We start from the raw sequence: 17,323 nt of genomic DNA, 5'->3' as shown, positions 1-17,323 counted from the left end.
GCCGGCGGGGCAGGATTCGAGCTCCAGCGACAGGAGCTTTGAAAGCGGATACTGGGATCGGCCCAGGCCTGCAAGGGATCTGACCGCCGGACCCGCGGACGACGAGCCACGGGTTTGCGCGGCCCGCTGTCGGACCGGTCCCGGGACGAGGCCGAGCTGGGACCCAGCCCTGCGCTGACCGAACAGAGCCGCTCCGACCCCTCAGCTTTCAGAACCAGCAGGGAAACTCGAGCAGGAGCCACAGGGAACAGGAGTCGGGGGTCAGTAAACCGGAGAGCGGCAGGCCCTTCTGTACACAGAGGGTGGCGGGGGTGGGGAACACGCCACGGAAGCCGCGGCTCGCTCTTGCCAGAGGACGGCGGAAAGCCAGCCAGCCGCCGGGGTGTCGCGCGGTGCGGCCGGGGATCTTCCAGGGGACCAGAACTGGGGGCCCCACTCCAGCTCCTCCTCTTTGCGAGGAGTGGTCTTACGGCGGCGGCTCCCGCAGGCGGTCAGAGACCGGGAAGCCCAGACTGGGGTACCGCAGGGATGGGTACCGGGACCACGGCGCAGCTCCCAGACCACTCCAGTCCAGCTGGACTCGGCTCCACACGGGGCTTGAGCTGAGCTCATCACCTACAGCCGCCAGGCGCCGCGGGGGGGCAGCAGGAGTGGACGCAGGACGCGCTGTACAGCTCCGGTCATCAGGTCAGAGACGAGCCCACATAGACCTGAGCCGAGAGACTGACGAGGAGCCCCGGTTCGCGTTCGCCACCCTCAAACGCCCCGACGGGCTCGGCCCAGGGAGCTCCAGCTGCACCGGACAGGCAGGACCGGGGGGCACCAGGAACAGCCGCAGGGAAGAGCAGGAGGCACTTCTCTACACCAAGGGTGGTGGGAGGGTGGAACAAGCTGCCCAGTCATGGTGCAGTTGAAGCCGACACCCTGGACTCTTTCCGGAAGCAGTGGGACGAGAACCTGGGATCAGTTAATATGAGCTCTCACACGCACCGGGACGAACTGCTGCCCTCGTTTAACCTCCACTCTGTTCTAACGTCTCACAACCTGCGCGCATCTGATACAGTCCTGTTATTCTCCCAGGCCTGAAAAAAACTTTTACAAATGAGGACAATGTAAAACTGTGCAGGAGATTCATCACATTCTCATAGAAATAAAAAAATCAAAAGCTGCACCCAGTGGCCAGCGCTCACTGATTCAAGCAGCTCTAGAGTAGATGCCTGAAGCAAAGGCCTTTGGGAAACGCAGTTTATAAAACGGTCAAACACCTTCCAGTAATTAGAGCTTTAGCTGAATGCAGCTCCACACTGTCAACTCAATCTACAGATATCACAACAGCTCAATAAACTACATCTCCCAGAAGTCAACACTCCTGTTTTCTCCAAGGTAAAAGCCTGTATAATTCTGCATCTATGTCACACAGTTCAACACGACCTGCAGCTCGGGGCAGTGGTGCTTCAGGCAGCGGGACAGCGTGTCCTCGAGCTCTGCCTGGTGAAATGACTGGGCGCAGGACAGCAGCCCACAGCCCTGGGCCTGACCGCGCGCCGCTGCGCAGTGTGGACTAACCCAGCAAGCACAACCCACACGCCTCCCTTCCCTCTGCCAGCAAGAGACTGGTAATCCGCCCCGCTCTCCAGCACAGTCCAGTCTGGGTCCAGCTGTACCCCTACAGTCCAGAGCCCGCCGGTCCAGTCTGGGTCACGCTGTACCCCTACAGTCCAGAGACCGCCGGTCCAGTCTGGGTCACGCCGTACCCCTACAGTCCAGAGACCGCCGGTCCAGTCTGGGTCACGCCGTACCCCTACAGTCCAGAGACCGCCGGTCCAGTCTGGGTCACGCCGTACCCCTACAGTCCAGAGATCACTGGTCCAGTCTGGGTCACGCCGTACCCCTACAGTCCAGAGACCGCCGGTCCAGTCTGGGTCACGCCGTACCCCTACAGTCCAGAGACCGCCGGTCCAGTCTGGGTCACGCCGTACCCCTACAGTCCAGAGACCGCCGGTCCAGTCTGGGTCACGCCGTACCCCTACAGTCCAGAGCCCGTCGGTCTAGTCTGGGTCACGCCGTACCCCTACAGTCCAGAGATCGCCGGTCCAGTCTGGGTCACGCTGTACCCCTACAGTCCAGAGACCGCCGGTCCAGTCTGGGTCACGCCGTACCCCTCCAGTCACCACTGTAACCATACAGAGATCATTAGCCTTCAACACTAAATGGCGCAAATTTCACTGAAGCTCAACGGGCTGTGACTGGAACCTCACAACAGCGCCCCCTGTGGGTCAGTGGGGTAGTGCTGTCAGAGGAATTAAGGGTGGTCAGGCCACACAGCGGCGAGGGAACCCCTTGAGGAGACACGAGCAGCGGGGCGGGGGGCTCCGTCAGCGGCACGAGGACCCGGAGAGCTGGAACAGAACGCACAGGAGAACCGGGCTGCCCGAGTGAGAGGAGTGCCGGTGATGGGCCACCAGGTGGCTCCGTCGCTCTCTGGTGCTGACCAGCGAGTCCCTGCTCTCTCCCCCACGCCAGCACAGAAGGCAGCATTCCAGCTTTTCACGACCCTGTCTGGACCAGAAGTTCCAGAGCTGCGGCCCGGACCGCGCCGGTCCGTACAGCGGCTCCAGTCTGCGCCGCGCTGTGCCATGAAACCCAGCTCAGGAAAGCTCGGCTCTCGCGTCACTGGGTTTTGTAGCCACTTTCCCACCAGCCTTCCTGGCTCGGAAACCTCCAGATATCCTTTCTCACCCGGCGAAAACACACCGCGGTCACAGCAACCCCACGAGGCCAGTCCGCTCGGCTCCCCGGACCCGTGACCCGGGCGTGCTCGGCTCCGCTCCAGAGCCTGACCCGGCGGGACAAACACCTCCTCCCCGGCGAGCGTCTGCATCAGGCCCTGCAGGACGAGCTCTTTCACCTGGGCCGCGCACTTAAACGCAACAGCCCAAAATATCCATCAAGCACAAATCCAGCCTTCCATTCTCCTCCCACTGCCTGGCTCCACCCCTTCGCACGCCGACGCAGACGCAGGCGCAGGCCGGACGCAGACGCAGGCGCAGGCCGACGCAGACGCAGGCGCAGGCGCAGGCGCAGGCCAGACGCAGCCCGACGCAGGCGCAGGCCGGACGCGCAGCAGCGAACACGCAGCCGGCGAAGCAGGCACCTCGGCAGCCGGCGGTCCCCCTGCGTGGCGAGACGACTCCTGCAGCAGGCGTGGAGCAGGAGCAGGCCGGGAGACTGCGAGAGGGAGCGCCAGCCCCGGAGAGCAGGCTGGAGGAGGAGGAGCAGGGCCGGACCAAGCGCTGGGGCGCGGGGGTGAGGGGGTGGAGCCGGCCTGGCAGAGTGGCCGCAGGGAGACACACAGACACACACACAGGCAGAGCGAGTGGAAAATTACAGCAGCCTGGACTGTACCACTCAGCACCACGAGGAGGGGGGGAGGGGGGAGGGGAGTTCAGCTGAGCTGACTGATGACTTTTTAAACAACAAGATGGCAGCACCAATTGTGGTGCCCCAGCTAATGGCACTAATTGCCTGGGAAATGAAGAGTGCTCAAGAGCAGCAGTGAAGGGTTACTCTGCAGCAGGAGCGTCGAGCGTGCTCCACATCTCCCCAGCTCTACGTGGTGTTCAGACCAGCGACAGAGTTATATTGAACCTCCTTAATTCCCAGTCTTTTCTCCCAGAGACTGGGAAAACTGGGGTGTCAGCATCCTGTTGAGAAACGCCTGTACTTACCACCAGCCTCCCTAAACACCCGCTTACCCCAGTCAGAACACCACTAACACCGCCGTGCAGCTAAAATAACTTCAATGGATGAGGCCTATAAATAATCACAGCACAATCTGTACGACTTCCTGCAGTAAACCCTGGAGTGGATCAATCTAGTGAGCACTGGGAGTCTGACGGCACTGTCACACCTGGAGTGGATCAGACTGCTGCGCACTGGGAGTCTGACTGACAGCACTGTAAACCCTGGAGTGGATCAGACTGCTGCACACTGGGAGTCTGACTGACAGCACTGTAAACCCTGGAGTGGATCAGACTGCTGCACACTGGGAGTCTGACTGACAGCACTGTCACACCTGGAGTGGATCAGACTGCTGCACACTGGGAGTCTGACTGACAACACTGTCACACCTGGAGTGGATCAGACTGCTGCACACTGGGAGTCTGACTGACAGCAGTGTAAACCCTGGAGTGGATCAGACTGCTGCACACTGGGAGTCTGACTGACAGCACTGTAAACCCTGGAGTGGATCAGACTGCTGCACACTGGGAGTCTGACTGACAGCACTGTAAACCCTGGAGTGGATCAGACTGCTGTGCACTGGGAGTCTGACTGACAGCACTGTCACACCTGGAGTGGATCAGACTGCTGTGCAGCGAGAGATTCACAGCCTCCCTCCCACGCTGGTAAACAGCAAACTGTCTCGATCGAGCCCTGCTCAGCACACCAGACAGCACAGGAAATAACTCAGCGTCCTTTTCGCACGACACAGCCCTGTTCCTGACAGCCATGATGGGGGTAACTCTGAACTCTGCCAGCAGTCCCCTCCCCCCGCCCTCCCCTCCCCCGCTGCGCCGTGGTACAGCCCGCGCTCAGCCAATGGGTAGGCAGCTGGTGAACTGGTCTGAGCCGGTCTGCTGCAGGGGAGGGGCGAGTCACAGCTGCTCCCTCGCTCTAGAACCGCAGTGAGGTCACGTTCCAGAGCCAACGGACCCTGAGCTGCGGTTCCAGATCAGACAGCAGAGCAGAACCCTCACAGGGCACAGAGCACAGACAGCACAGGGCACATTCAGCACAGGGCACAGACAGCACAGGACATAGAGAGAACAGGGCACAGACAACACAGGACATAGAGAGAACAGGGCACAGAGAGCACAGAGCACAGAGCGCATAGAGCAGAGAGAGCACAGAGAGCACAGAGAGCAGAGAGAGCAGAGAGAGCAGAGAGAGCAGAGAGAGCACAGAGAGCACAGAGAGCACAGAGCACAGAGCACAGAGCACAGAGCACAGAGCATAGAGAGCATAGAGAGCATAGAGAGCATAGAGAGCACAGAGCACAGAGCATAGAGAGCATAGAGAGCATAGAGAGCATAGAGAGCATAGAGAGCATAGAGAGCATAGAGAGCATAGAGAGCACAGGGCACAGAGCACAGAGCACAGAGAGAATAGAGCATAGAGAGCACAGAGAGAACAGGGCACTGCGTACAGAATCCTGCAGGCACATCAGTCATCTAAAGGGCAAAGACTGCTTCCTCACTGTTTAAAATGTGAGCCTTCCATCAGATGGGAGAACCCAAAGACTAAGAGCCAGCAGCTGCAGTGCAGGAAGAGGGAGAGGGAGCATCCTGTCGGACCGCTGGCCCTGCGTCCCAGGAGGCTGCCGGTTCGAGCCTGCATGTCTGTGGAGGTCCCTGCTCGGCGCTGCAGCGAGAGCATGCACTGCTGCCAGCTGCTTCGCTCTGCGGAGAGGACCGATTCGCTCGGCAGCACGGGGCCGGCCGAGCTGCTCCCCTCCCCCCCCGCTCCGCGGCGGTTGCCAGGCAACGGCGGAGCGGCGCGGGAGGAGCTGCAGTCCGAGAGGCAGACGGAGACGGAGCTCCTCCTGGAGACGCCAGCTGCTGGGGAAGCTGGCAGCACCACGAGGCGCCCACAGCCCCCCGCTCCCTGCATGCATCGCTGCCGGGGCGCGAGGGAGGCGCAGAGGGCGCGACAGCGGCGCAGTTCAGAGCCAAGGGGCAGCGCAGCTCGCTGGCCCACACCAGCCCAAACAGTCACCAGTGACTGGTGACCCCAGTCTTCCTCAGAGAGAGGAGGCTCTGTCACCCCACTGTGTGACCCCAGTCTTCATCAGAGAGAGGAGGCTCTGTCACCCCACTGTGTGACCCCAGTCTTCCTCAGAGAGAGGAGGCTCCGATACCCCACTGGTGACCCCAGTCTTCATCAGAGAGAGGAGGCTCTGTCACCCCACTGGTGACCCCAGTCTTCATCAGAGAGAGGAGGCTCTGTCACCCCACTGTGTGACCCCAGTCTTCCTCAGAGAGAGGAGGCTCCGATACCCCACTGGTGACCCCAGTCTTCATCAGAGAGAGGAGGCTCTGTCACCCCACTGGTGACCCCAGTCTTCATCAGAGAGAGGAGGCTCCGATACCCCACTGGTGACCCCAGTCTTCATCAGAGAGAGGAGGCTCTGTCACCCCACTGGTGACCCCAGTCTTCATCAGAGAGAGGAGGCTCTGTCACCCCACTGGTGACCCCAGTCTTCATCAGAGAAAGGAGGCTCCGATACCCCACTGGTGACCCCAGTCTTCATCAGAGAGAGGAGGCTCTGTCACCCCACTGGTGACCCCAGTCTTCATCAGAGAGAGGAGGCTCTGTCGCCCCGCTGGTGACCCCAGTCTTCATCAGAGAGAGGAGGCTCTGTCGCCCCGCTGGTGACCCCAGTCTTCATCAGAGAGAGGAGGCTCTGTCGCCCCGCTGGTGACCCCAGTCTTCATCAGAGAGAGCAGGCTCTGTCGCCCCGCTGTGTGACCCCAGTCTTCATCAGAGAGAGGAGGCTCTGTCACCCCACTGGTGACCCAAGTCTTCATCAGAGAGAGGAGGCTCTGTCACCCCACTGGTGACCCCAGTCTTCTTCAGAGAGAGGAGGCTCTGTCACCCCACTGGTGACCCCAGTCTTCATCAGAGAGAGGAGGCTCCGATACCCCACTGTGTGACCCTGAGTGAAGAGGCCTGGATCAGCTTGACTCAACTGAAGATTTGCTTTGTATCAATACTTCAGTCACACTGGACAGGTCTGGGGTCTTCACTGAGCTCACAGGCTGATTTAGGACTTCAGTCACACTGGACAGGTCTGGGGTCTTCACTGAGCTCACAGGCTGATTTAGGACTTCAGTCACACTGGACAGGTCTGGGGTCTTCACTGAGCTCACAGGCTGAGTCAGGACTTCAGTCACACTGGACAGGTCTGGGGTCTTCACTGAGCTCACAGGCTGATTTAGGACTTCAGTCACACTGGACAGGTCTGGGGTCTTCACTGAGCTCACAGGCTGAGTCAGGACTTCAGTCACACTGGACAGGTCTGGGGTCTTCACTGAGCTCACAGGCTGAGTCAGGACTTCAGTCACACTGGACAGGTCTGGGGTCTTCACTGAGTTCACAGGCTGAGTCAGGACTTCAGTCACACTGGACAGGTCTGGGGTCTTCACTGAGCTCACAGGCTGAGTCAGGACTTCAGTCACACTGGACAGGTCTGGGGTCTTCACTGAGCTCACAGGCTGAGTCAGGACTTCAGTCACACTGGACAGGTCTGGGGTCTTCACTGAGCTCACAGGCTGAGTCAGGACTTCAGTCACACTGGACAGGTCTGGGGTCTTCACTGAGCTCACAGGCTGAGTCAGGACTTCAGCACACTGGACAGGTCTGGGGTCTTCACTGAGCTCACAGGCTGAGTCAGGACTTCAGCACACTGGACAGGCCTGGGGTCTTCACTGAGCTCACAGGCTGAGTCAGGACTTCAGTCACACTGGAACAGAAGTTTCACTCAGCAGGAGGAACAAGGGCCTGGTGAGGATCCAGTCTTGACCTTCAAACGAAAATGCAGGGTCCAGAGTAACCCCAGTTTCCAACTGCTACACCCCAGTCCCCAGCCTCTTGAGGCCTTGTCACCGCCTCACGTTCAAGAAACTCCTGCCACTCCCCATCACACAAACACCCATGAAGCCCAGAAACCACAGAGCAGAGACTCCTAGAGCCACGGTAGCAAACTAACAAGTCAGGACCCAGCACAGAGCCCTGGGGAACGCCGGCAGCCCTGCGAACCGGCCTGGCGCAGGAGCACAAAGAGAAGATCCCCGGCAGGACCACTGGGAACCACGCTCCCTGGCTCCGCTGGCTGCCTGAACACCCCATCTTCACAGGCAGCGGCACTGAACACAACTGGAAAGGAGAGAGCACTGAAATAACTCATCTCAGGCCCCTGCTCCCTCCAGGCTCACACTGTCCCACACTCAGGGGGCTGGGGGATCCCCGAATCGGCCGCAGACTGAGGAGGGTGTGAGCGAGGTATTCACTCCCAGTATCCCGCTGCTGAATGAATAACGTCTCTGCAAGCCCGAGTCATGCAGGGCTGTACCTGCACCTCAGAGACAACGCAGGGAGAGCAGAGAGGCCTGATCGCCGCTGTGCTGAGGATCCAGTGTGCCGATATCTCCGTGTTCTGCACTCCTGAAAGCCTGTGGACCGGGCCTGCGGCGCTCCGGGCCTCGCTCCGAGGGGCTCAGGGCTCACAGGCGGCTGAACTAGGCCTTCCTGCCTGTAACATCACGGCAACCCTGAGTCTTCCAGAGCGACGCTCAAACCAGACCTTCACCAACACCGGCCTCTGCCCGACCCAGTACAGAACGGCCCTCTCCCCGACCCAGTACAGAACGGCCCCCTCCCCGACCCAGTACAGAACCGGGCTCTGCCCGACCCAGTACAGAACGGCCCCCTCCCCGACCCAGTACAGAACCGGGCTCTGCCCGACCTTGCTGAGAACCGGTTCAGAACCGCAGTCACGGCAGCAGGCCCTGCTCTTAGATCTCATCAGAAAGGTCACAGACAAGAGGAGTCTTGGTGAGCAGTCAGTAGCTCACTGGTCCCAGGACCTCACCCAGCTGCTTCCTGAAAGAGTCCAGCTGGGCAGCTTGTTCCACACCCCCACCACCCTCTGTGTACAGCGCCGCTTGTTCTTGGTTAGGGCGGAGAGGTGTCTAGAGGCCCCGCCCCGCCCACACCCACTCAGGGAGAACACGAAAAAACTCACAACAAGTCACAGAAAACCCAAGCGCGACCCGCCCACAGCGGGCGGCGGAACCGCCAGTCCACAGCAGTCTGATCCACCCAGGCTGAACTACCAGCAGCACTCTGACAGCACTGGGACCAGATGATGGACACTGTGAACAACCCCCCTCACAGGGGCGCGAGGCTGGAAGTCTCCGTCTGTGTGCTGCTCCAGGTCACCAGTACGGTTTGCAAAGGGCCACCGGCAGCCCGCGACTGGGAGAATGCACACGCAGCACAACACCATGCACGAAATGGAGCAGACACTAACACAGCAGCACTATATCTGGCAGGGCTGGGGCCTTTTGTGGACCCCGCAGGGCCTGATGCAGACACTCGTGCCAGAGGTGAAGGTGGGCCAGACCTGTGAATTTCTGGGGGCGGAGCCTGGCCCGGACTCTGTTATGAAACTATCAGACCCGAGCAGAGATCAGCAGCACACTGTCCCCGCTGACATCACAGTCCCGCCCCCCGCCCCTCCCCCTGCTCTCATTGGTCCACAGCCCCCAGCCAATCAGCGGGGCAGCTCCCCAAGTCTGCTCGGCAACAAGGATGATGCAACCAGCTACAATAACACATTTCCACAGGCCCTGCAGAGGCAGTAAACAAACACTCACAAAGGGGGGGCTGTGCAAATGACACCGCACGATTCCGCCAGCGTGCACACGGCAGGGCCGCCGCCAACACGCACAGCGTGCCAGGAGCAGCTACAGGGCCACACGCAGACGCTCAGCCGGCTGCAGGAAGTGGGAAGGCAGCGTCTCTCTTTAAACCCCGAGCCGGGCGAGGCGCAGGCGCTGGGCCCAGTGGTGTGACGCAAACACAGCCAACAGCGCCCCCCGGAGGAGGAGGGTCAGCTGACCCCAGGCTCAGGCAACCCCCCCCCCGCGCGCCCAGGCCGGGCCGAGGGGCGAGGAGAGAGAAACGGTCCCCTTTGTGGCGCCAGACTGCGCTCCTGGGTCGCCGCTGGGCGGCTGGGTGCGCCCTCAGGGGTACAGGGATACACTCGGGCTGCGGAGAGCCCTCGCAGCCCTCGCAGGCTGGACTGGCAAGCTCGCTCCAAGCATAAAAGAGTGGCGTCTGACAGAGGTTTCACACTGTAAGCCTGGAAACAACAGCCAGTGTGAGAGGATCTCCAGCGCACTTCCACACACTTCCTGAAGGAAACATCACTGCTGAGAACCCCCCCCCTCTGTCGGCCATTTTGTCTCGTCCCCGAGGCAGCCGGGCCCAGCCTGGCTCTCTCTGCTCAGAGCTAAGATGGCCGCCGCTGCTGTTCCCAGACTGCCCTGCAGAGGTCAGAGTGCCAGCCTGCCTGCCTCACAGACAGCAGCACAACCGCAGGGCTGCTCTTAAAGCGACAGCGCACCCTAACAACCACAACCGCAGCAAGGGACACGGAGCCAGGCATCATCATCATCATCATCATCACTCCTGAACAGACACTCAGTCTGTAACAACACGTCTGCACCTCTGTGTCCTGTGTCAGAGGGACAGTGGGGTTACAGACAGAGACTGGACACTGGAGCTGGAGAGAGGATAGAGTCACCCAGAGCCCCACACTGACACCCTTCATCATCATCATCACTCCTGAACAGACACTCAGTCTGTAACAACACGTCTGCACCTCTGTGTCCTGTGTCAGGGTGACAGTGGGGTTACAGACAGAGACTGGACACTGGAGCTGGAGAGAGGATAGAGTCACCCAGAGCCCCACACTGACACCCTTCATCATCATCATCACTCCTGAACAGACCCTCAGTCTGTAACAACACGTCTGCACCTCTGTGTCCTGTGTCAGAGGGACAGTGGGGTTACAGACAGAGACTGGACACTGGAGCTGGAGAGAGGATAGAGTCACCCAGAGCCCCTCACTGACACCCTTCATCATCATCATCATCATCATCACTCCTGAACAGACACTCAGTCTGTAACAACACGTCTGCACCTCTGTGTCCTGTGTCAGGGTGACAGTGGGGTTACAGAGACCGGACACCCCATCATCACAGAAAGTTCAAGAGAGAACCTAAAACAGCCAGGCCCTGCTGTTGTTGTCATGGGTGGTGTGGCCTGCTGTGTCCGTGAGGGGAACTGCAGTCCTCACTCCAGTGGACAAACTACTGCGCAGTCATGCAGACCGACTGCCTGCTTGTTTATGAAGAGGCACAGTAACCTCCGCCCACAGCTCCGGCACAGTCTAGTCTCACCGAGACAGAGAACCATGAAGACGATGGCTTCTTCTTCACCGGAATCAGACACTCACAAGAAAGAAGGTCTTCGGCCCACCAGCCCTGAGCCCAGTGATCATGAAGCCATTCCAGACAAGGAAACAACAGGGCTCATCGCTGCGACCCGCTGTCGCCTGGGAACAATCGCTACCTCCCAGAGGAGACTCCATAAGTGGCGTCACTGCAGTTCTTCAACACTTCTGGGGACACTACAATGCCCGAGCACTTCCACAGTTTTTACAGTAACTCAGCGCCTGAACTAATTCAAGCCTCTGAATGTCTATGATGTCACTTCAGAATGTCAGGGTACTATGATGTCACTTCAGTGAGCCAGCATCCATGATGTCACACCAGTGAGCCAGCATTCATGATGTCACACCAGTGAGCCAGCATTCATGATGTCACACCAGTGAGCCAGCATTCATGATGTCACTCCAGTATGTCGGGTATTATGATGTCACTCCAGTGAGCTGGCATTCATGAGTCATGATCCAGTATGTCAGGGATACATGATGTCACTCCGATGAGCCAGCGCCCATGATGTCATTCCAGTACGTCGGGTACTATGTCACTCCAGTACGTCAGGATCTATGATGTCATTTCAGTCTTCCCCAACGCAGGATAGGACAAACTATTTGGGGAAGCAGCTGCCTATCGGAGAAGAGAGGCTGAACCCAGAGGATACTTCAGCAGTCCCTGCGGTTCAGGGTTAGCTCCCAGAGCAGCAGAGTGGTTCAGAGCACACCAGCAGGACGTAGCGCCAGCTGACCCGAGAGACTCCTGCAGGACACAGGGGTCGGAGTCTACAGTCCTCTGCAGACCCAGAGGGATCGCGGGACCTGTGCCCCAGTGTGTACAGAGCACAATCCTCTCACCAGGCACCAAGAGTGTCTTAGATGTAGTCATCTACAATCCTCTGTTATACAAAAGAGCTATAATGCCAGATAGGTACAAATGCTCACTAAGTACAGACACCTCTACAAGTTTACCAACACGAGGAGGCTGTTGGGCCCATCAGGTTAGTGCTGACAATCGCACCCGGGTGCTGGGCATGTCGCGGATACAATCCGGTCACACGCTGCGCAGAAATCGAACCCAAGTCCTCCTGGGCGGACGGTAGGCACACTGTATGACCGGACCTCCAACAGGTCTGAAGACAGGAATCTCACCCAGCTACCACAGACCAACACACGCTTTGTAAAGCCACGCAAGACCCTAGAACCAACGGCGCAAGCGTCTGCATCAGGCCCTGCAGGAAACAGCGCTGCCGGGTTTGTGCCTGCTCCATCCCGTGCTCGGTGCTATACCCCGGAGCCGTGGGACAGGGACGCTCTTCAGACCCCCCCCAGGAATCGCTGTTGCCCCAGCTGCGCTCCGGCACCGGCTCGGATTTTCCAAGCCCGAGCTCGAAGGGCCAGCTCCGCGGAAAACACCCTGAAGGACACAACTCCGCCCCAAGGGGGCGACGGCACCGGCAGCCCTGGCCCGAACCCCAACACACTCGCACCCCAAAAACCCGGCAAGTCAGAAAGAGCTGAGCCACAGCAAGAAAGTCCCTTTACAAACACAAAGGCCTCCAGAGCAGACAGGGCGGACCGCGCAGACCCGATCGCCACCGCCCCATGCCCCGCCCCCCAGCCCGGGCCGGGAGAGCGCCCCCTCTGTCCTCACCGCCGCACGGCACGCGGCACGCCCGGCCCCCGCCGGCCCCCGCCGGCCCAGCCCGGAAACCCCCGAACCCGCCAACACTTACTGGTGCGCCGGAGAGCTGGCGGCGTGGCGCAGTCCTGGCGAGCGCGTCCGCAGCAGGCCCGGGGACAGAGACCGAGAGAGCACAGCGAGGCCCCTGGCGGAGCCGAGCGCTGCCTGTACTGAGAGCAGCTCCCTCCTCCCTCTCACACACAAAGAGCAGGGGGAGGGGGGGGGAGGGGGAGGGGGAGGGGGCAGGGCCGACACACACACTCGCGCGCACACACACACACGCACAAGCCCCTCCCCTTTTCACCAGTGCACACCCCTCCCCCCTGCTCGTGCCCGCCTCACGACTGCACACGCAGGAGGACCGCGTGCCTGCTGGGGGGAGAATCAAGTCAGTCATCTGTTCCCTTACTCGCTCAGCTCTCCGTTTCCTGCTTCTTTCCCTCTCTCTCTCTCTCTCTCTCCTCCCCCCAGCCACACTGCGTGTCCTCCCTCCTGCCCTCACTCTCCCCCTCCCCCCAGCCAGCTGGCTGGCTGTACAGACCGGAGGCACTTCCTCAATGCAGCAGCCATGCAGCCTGAGCCTCTGTGTGTGTGTGTGTGGTGTCAGCTGAGTCACCTCACCCCCGCTTCACGCTCATGAGCTGCTCATCAGCCCACGGAGGGCTAAGTCACCAGCACAGCTCAGCTCAGCTCAGCTCAGCTCAGCTCAGCTCAGCTCAGCTCAGCTCAGCTCAGCTCCGGCGGCTCGGGGCGGAGCCGGTGGTAACCCACCCTCGCCAGCCCTCTGCTCCGCGCCCGGGCCAGAGACGGAGCTGGGCGCTGGGGGCAGGGGGCAGGGAGAGGAGGCTCGCGCCGACTCCAGTCCGGGGTTTGGAGCGTGCTGTAGCTCCGTCGCCAGGGAGACAGAGCTCCGGGGGAGGGGAGGGTGTCAGGGAGGTGCGCACGGCTCTGCTGTTCCCCGTTACCAACCGGCCAGAGCAGGAGCACAGCAGAGCGGCCAGCTGTGGGCCGGGCCTGGCGCTCGGGTTCGGACCGGCACCAGTGCTGCAGAGGAACTGGCCCAGACCGCCGGGTAGCACCCAAGAGCTTTCCTAGCAAACCTCGTCTGGCCAGGAACACGGCCTCGCGCGCAGCAGCGGTCCGGTCCGGGCCGGTCCGGGCCGGTCCGGTCCAGTCCAGTCAGGCACCCCCAGGCCTCTCAGAGCCTGGCGAACGCTCCTGCCCCAGGGCGAGAGCAGCTCAGGCACAGCTGCCCCAAGGGCAATCCCAGGCAACACAAAGGGCAAACGAGTTGGTCAAGCGTTTATTTATCTTTGCGGTTATTATTACGGAAACAGCCCACATGCAATTCAGGCCACTCAAATTATTTAAGGACAAAACAAACAGGATTTGTCAGAAAATCTGGAAAACATCATGGCCCACTCTGGCACTGTGAGAACCCCACCCCCCCGCCCCCCCTCTGTCGGCCATTTTGTCTCGTCCCCGAGGCAGCCGGGCCCAGCCTGGCTCTCTCTGCTCAGAGCTAAGATGGCCGCCGCTGCTGTTCCCAGACTGCCCTGCAGAGGTCAGAGTGCCAGCCTGCCTGCCTCACAGACAGCAGCACAACCGCAGGGCTGCTCTTAAAGCGACAGCGCACCCTAACAACCACAACCGCAGCAAGGGACACGGGCAGGGCTGCACTGCACAACACGGGTCAGGTAGAGGTGCGACTCGAACCGGGAACCCCCGGTGACAAAGCCCTTTAACCTGAACTACAGACATAACGAAACAGTCATGCTCCCCCCTCTCACCCCTCAAGGGGACAGTGGTCTGCAGCCCACCTGGACAGCGGTCAGTCCCCTGGGGAGAGAGGGGTCAGCACAGCCCTGCCTGCCTGGACACTGGTCAGTCTCCTGGAGAGGGAGGGAGTCATAATCTTGTAATACCAAGTGCCTGTTTCCTGCATTTATAACATCAAGGCTGGATTTCTGCAGCTCTACTTTATAGGCTCCCAAATTCTCGTCTTAATAAGTTGCAACATTTCCAGAACTCTGCAGTTAGACTGCTAACTCATCTCCCTCCTGCACTGGCTGCCTATAGTCTGGTATTCAACACAAGAGCTTGTCTGACCTTCAAGGCTCCAAACAATCTGGCTGCAGTACACATCTCTGACCTCCTCCATATTGACACTCTTTCTTTATCAGTGTGTACAGCATCCTTGTGTCCGGAAAGGCGCTTTAGAGATAAAGGTTATGAGTGAGCACTGCTCTGCCTGGCTGTGGCGAAGTCAGCCTTGCTCTGTTAGTCTCCTGTCTTGAGCAGACAGACACAGAGAGAGGGAGCTCTTCACACAGACCATACCCACGTTTCCAGAGCTGGACTGTCGAACCCTTCACATGACAAGGGGCGCGCGCCCCCAGGGAGAGGGGTCTGGGAGTGTGCACCAGCCCGGGGGGACAGGGGGAGAGTGACTGGTGACGGAGACAGCGCTGAAGCGCCGATCCGCGCTCCGGCCCAGGGATTGCAGGATGCCAGGGGCAGGAATGCGCTGGGAGGGAAGAGAGGGGGAGGGGAGGGCAGCTCAGGAAACCGGCCTGCCTTGAGAAAACAGGCAGCTCAGAGCCACAGCTGAGACTGGAGGGCTTAACAACAGGAGCACCACAGACACCTGACACCTGACACACACAAACAGACACACACACACCTGACACAGCCCCCAGACACACTGACCAGGACTGGACAGCCCCAGAAAACCCCCAGACACACAGACCAGGACTGGACAGCCCCCAGACACACAGACACACAGACCTACTCCAGGAGCAGGACTGGACAGCCCCCAGACACACAGGCACACAGACACACAGGCACACAGACACACAGGCACACAGGCACACAGACCTACTCCAGGAGCAGGACTGGACAGCCCCCAGACACACAGACCTACTCCAGGAGCAGGACTAAGTGGATGAATGGGACTCGTTGAAGGAAGAGAGACCTGCACAGACTGCACAGGAGGGCCCAGGACTCAGAGCTAGAAACACAGCAGGGTGAGCTTCAGGCACAGCTGACAGAAACATTAGATTGACCAAGACCGTCCTCGTGTGGATTGAGGGGTGCAGACCGGAGAAGTGCAGGTGTTCTTACTGCTGTAACAGGCCGAGTCACGAAAACCACAGCGCTGGGGCAGAACAGGACTGTGCCGATACGGGTCAGCCAGCACACGGCAGAAGCCCAGGTCTGTTTAACCAGCTTGCCAGACCCGGAGGCCAAAACACACGACTGGACCGGTGAGATCTGCAGAGCTCGTTCCTCACAGGCCTGTACAGTACTACAGCCGTACTCACAGGCCTGTACAGTACTACAGCAGTATAACAGTCGTACTCACAGGCCTGTACAGTACTACAGCAGTATAACAGTCGTACTCACAGGCCTGTACAGTACTACAGCTGTACTACAGCCGTTCTCACAGGCCTGTACAGTACTACAGCCGTACTCACAGGCCTGTACAGTACTACAGCCCAACTACAGCCGTACTCACAGGCCTGTACAGTACTACAGCCCAACTACAGCCGTACTCACAGGCCTGTACAGTACTACAGCCGTACTCACAGGCCTGTACAGTACTACAGCTGTACTCACAGGCCTGTACAGCACAACAACAGTACTACAGCCATACTCACAGGCCTGTACAGTACTACGGCCATACTACAACCGTACTCACAGGCCTGTAAAGTACTATGGCAGTATAACAGTAGTACTCACAGGCCTGTACAGTACTAAACCAGTACTCACAGGCCTGTACAGTACTAAACCAGTACTCACAGGCCTGTACAGTATGACAACAGTACTACAGCCATACTCACAGGCCTGTACTGTATGACAACGGTACTACAGCCATACTCACAGGCCTGTACTGTATGACAACGGTACTACAGCCATACTCACAGGCCTGTACAGTATGACAACAGTACTACAGCTTTACTCCAGCTCTATATGTCTCAGGCGGCACTCGAACTCCTCCGGTTTTCACACGAAATACAAACTCACCCGAGTCCGGCCGCCGGTCCCGAACCGAGCCTGGCGCACACAGTGCCGGGGCAGACGGCGAGCTCCGCTGCGTGCCGGGCCGGTCTGGTCTGGTCTGGTCTGGGACGGTCCGGGTTGGTCCGGTTCGGCGCTCAGTTTTCAAAAACGTTTTTTTGGGGGAAAAAACGTTAAAAACGCGTGCGAGCGTCTCGAGACCCGCGCCCCTGTGACGCAATCGCCCCGCGTGCCCGCGTGCCCGCGCGCCCGGGGTACGTCAGCAGCCCGGCCCGGTCACGTGCCCACGGGTCGCTAAAAGCAATTCAATTAATTCATCAGCGAACAGCCGACAGCGCCATTTATAATTAAACGAATGCACGGATACCATCTTTATTTATTTCCGGACGCTGGGGCTAACTTGATATCCATTTTCAAGGGAAAACATTTCCACGGAGTCCGGCGGCCTCGACAGCGGGGTCAGAGCTGCCCAGCCCGTCCGCTGGCCCACACAGTCTCTCCGCGGCGCTGTACGGGCCACCGGGCCGCGGTTCGAGGGCTGGGTGCGGGCTGCG

At 59.6% G+C, this 17,323-nt stretch overlaps 1 protein-coding gene across 14 annotated transcripts in view; it reads right to left on the bottom strand.

Annotated features, from left to right (window-relative positions):
* The window catches only part of atf7ip (activating transcription factor 7 interacting protein), a 32,745-nt gene extending 15,422 nt beyond the window's left edge, over positions 1-17,323 (bottom strand). For 5 of the 14 annotated variants that reach the window (XR_015926497.1, XR_015926496.1, XR_015926498.1 and 2 more), the window contains exon 1: positions 12,802-13,410. The gene's annotated coding sequence lies outside the window, so the exon portion shown is untranslated. Of the gene's footprint in view, positions 166-3,154; positions 3,326-12,801; positions 13,418-16,775 lie in introns of those variants that run through there. The other 9 variants (XM_088606943.1, XM_088606938.1, XM_088606934.1 and 6 more) reach the window with 8 other exon arrangements.

This window comes from Lepisosteus platostomus, chromosome 14 (genome assembly GCF_059453375.1).
Source record: "Lepisosteus platostomus isolate fLepPlt1 chromosome 14, fLepPlt1.hap1, whole genome shotgun sequence".
NCBI lineage: Eukaryota > Metazoa > Chordata > Actinopteri > Semionotiformes > Lepisosteidae > Lepisosteus > Lepisosteus platostomus.
The sequence above is the reverse complement of the archived record's forward strand: the minus strand, read 5'-3'. Positions and strand labels throughout refer to the sequence as shown.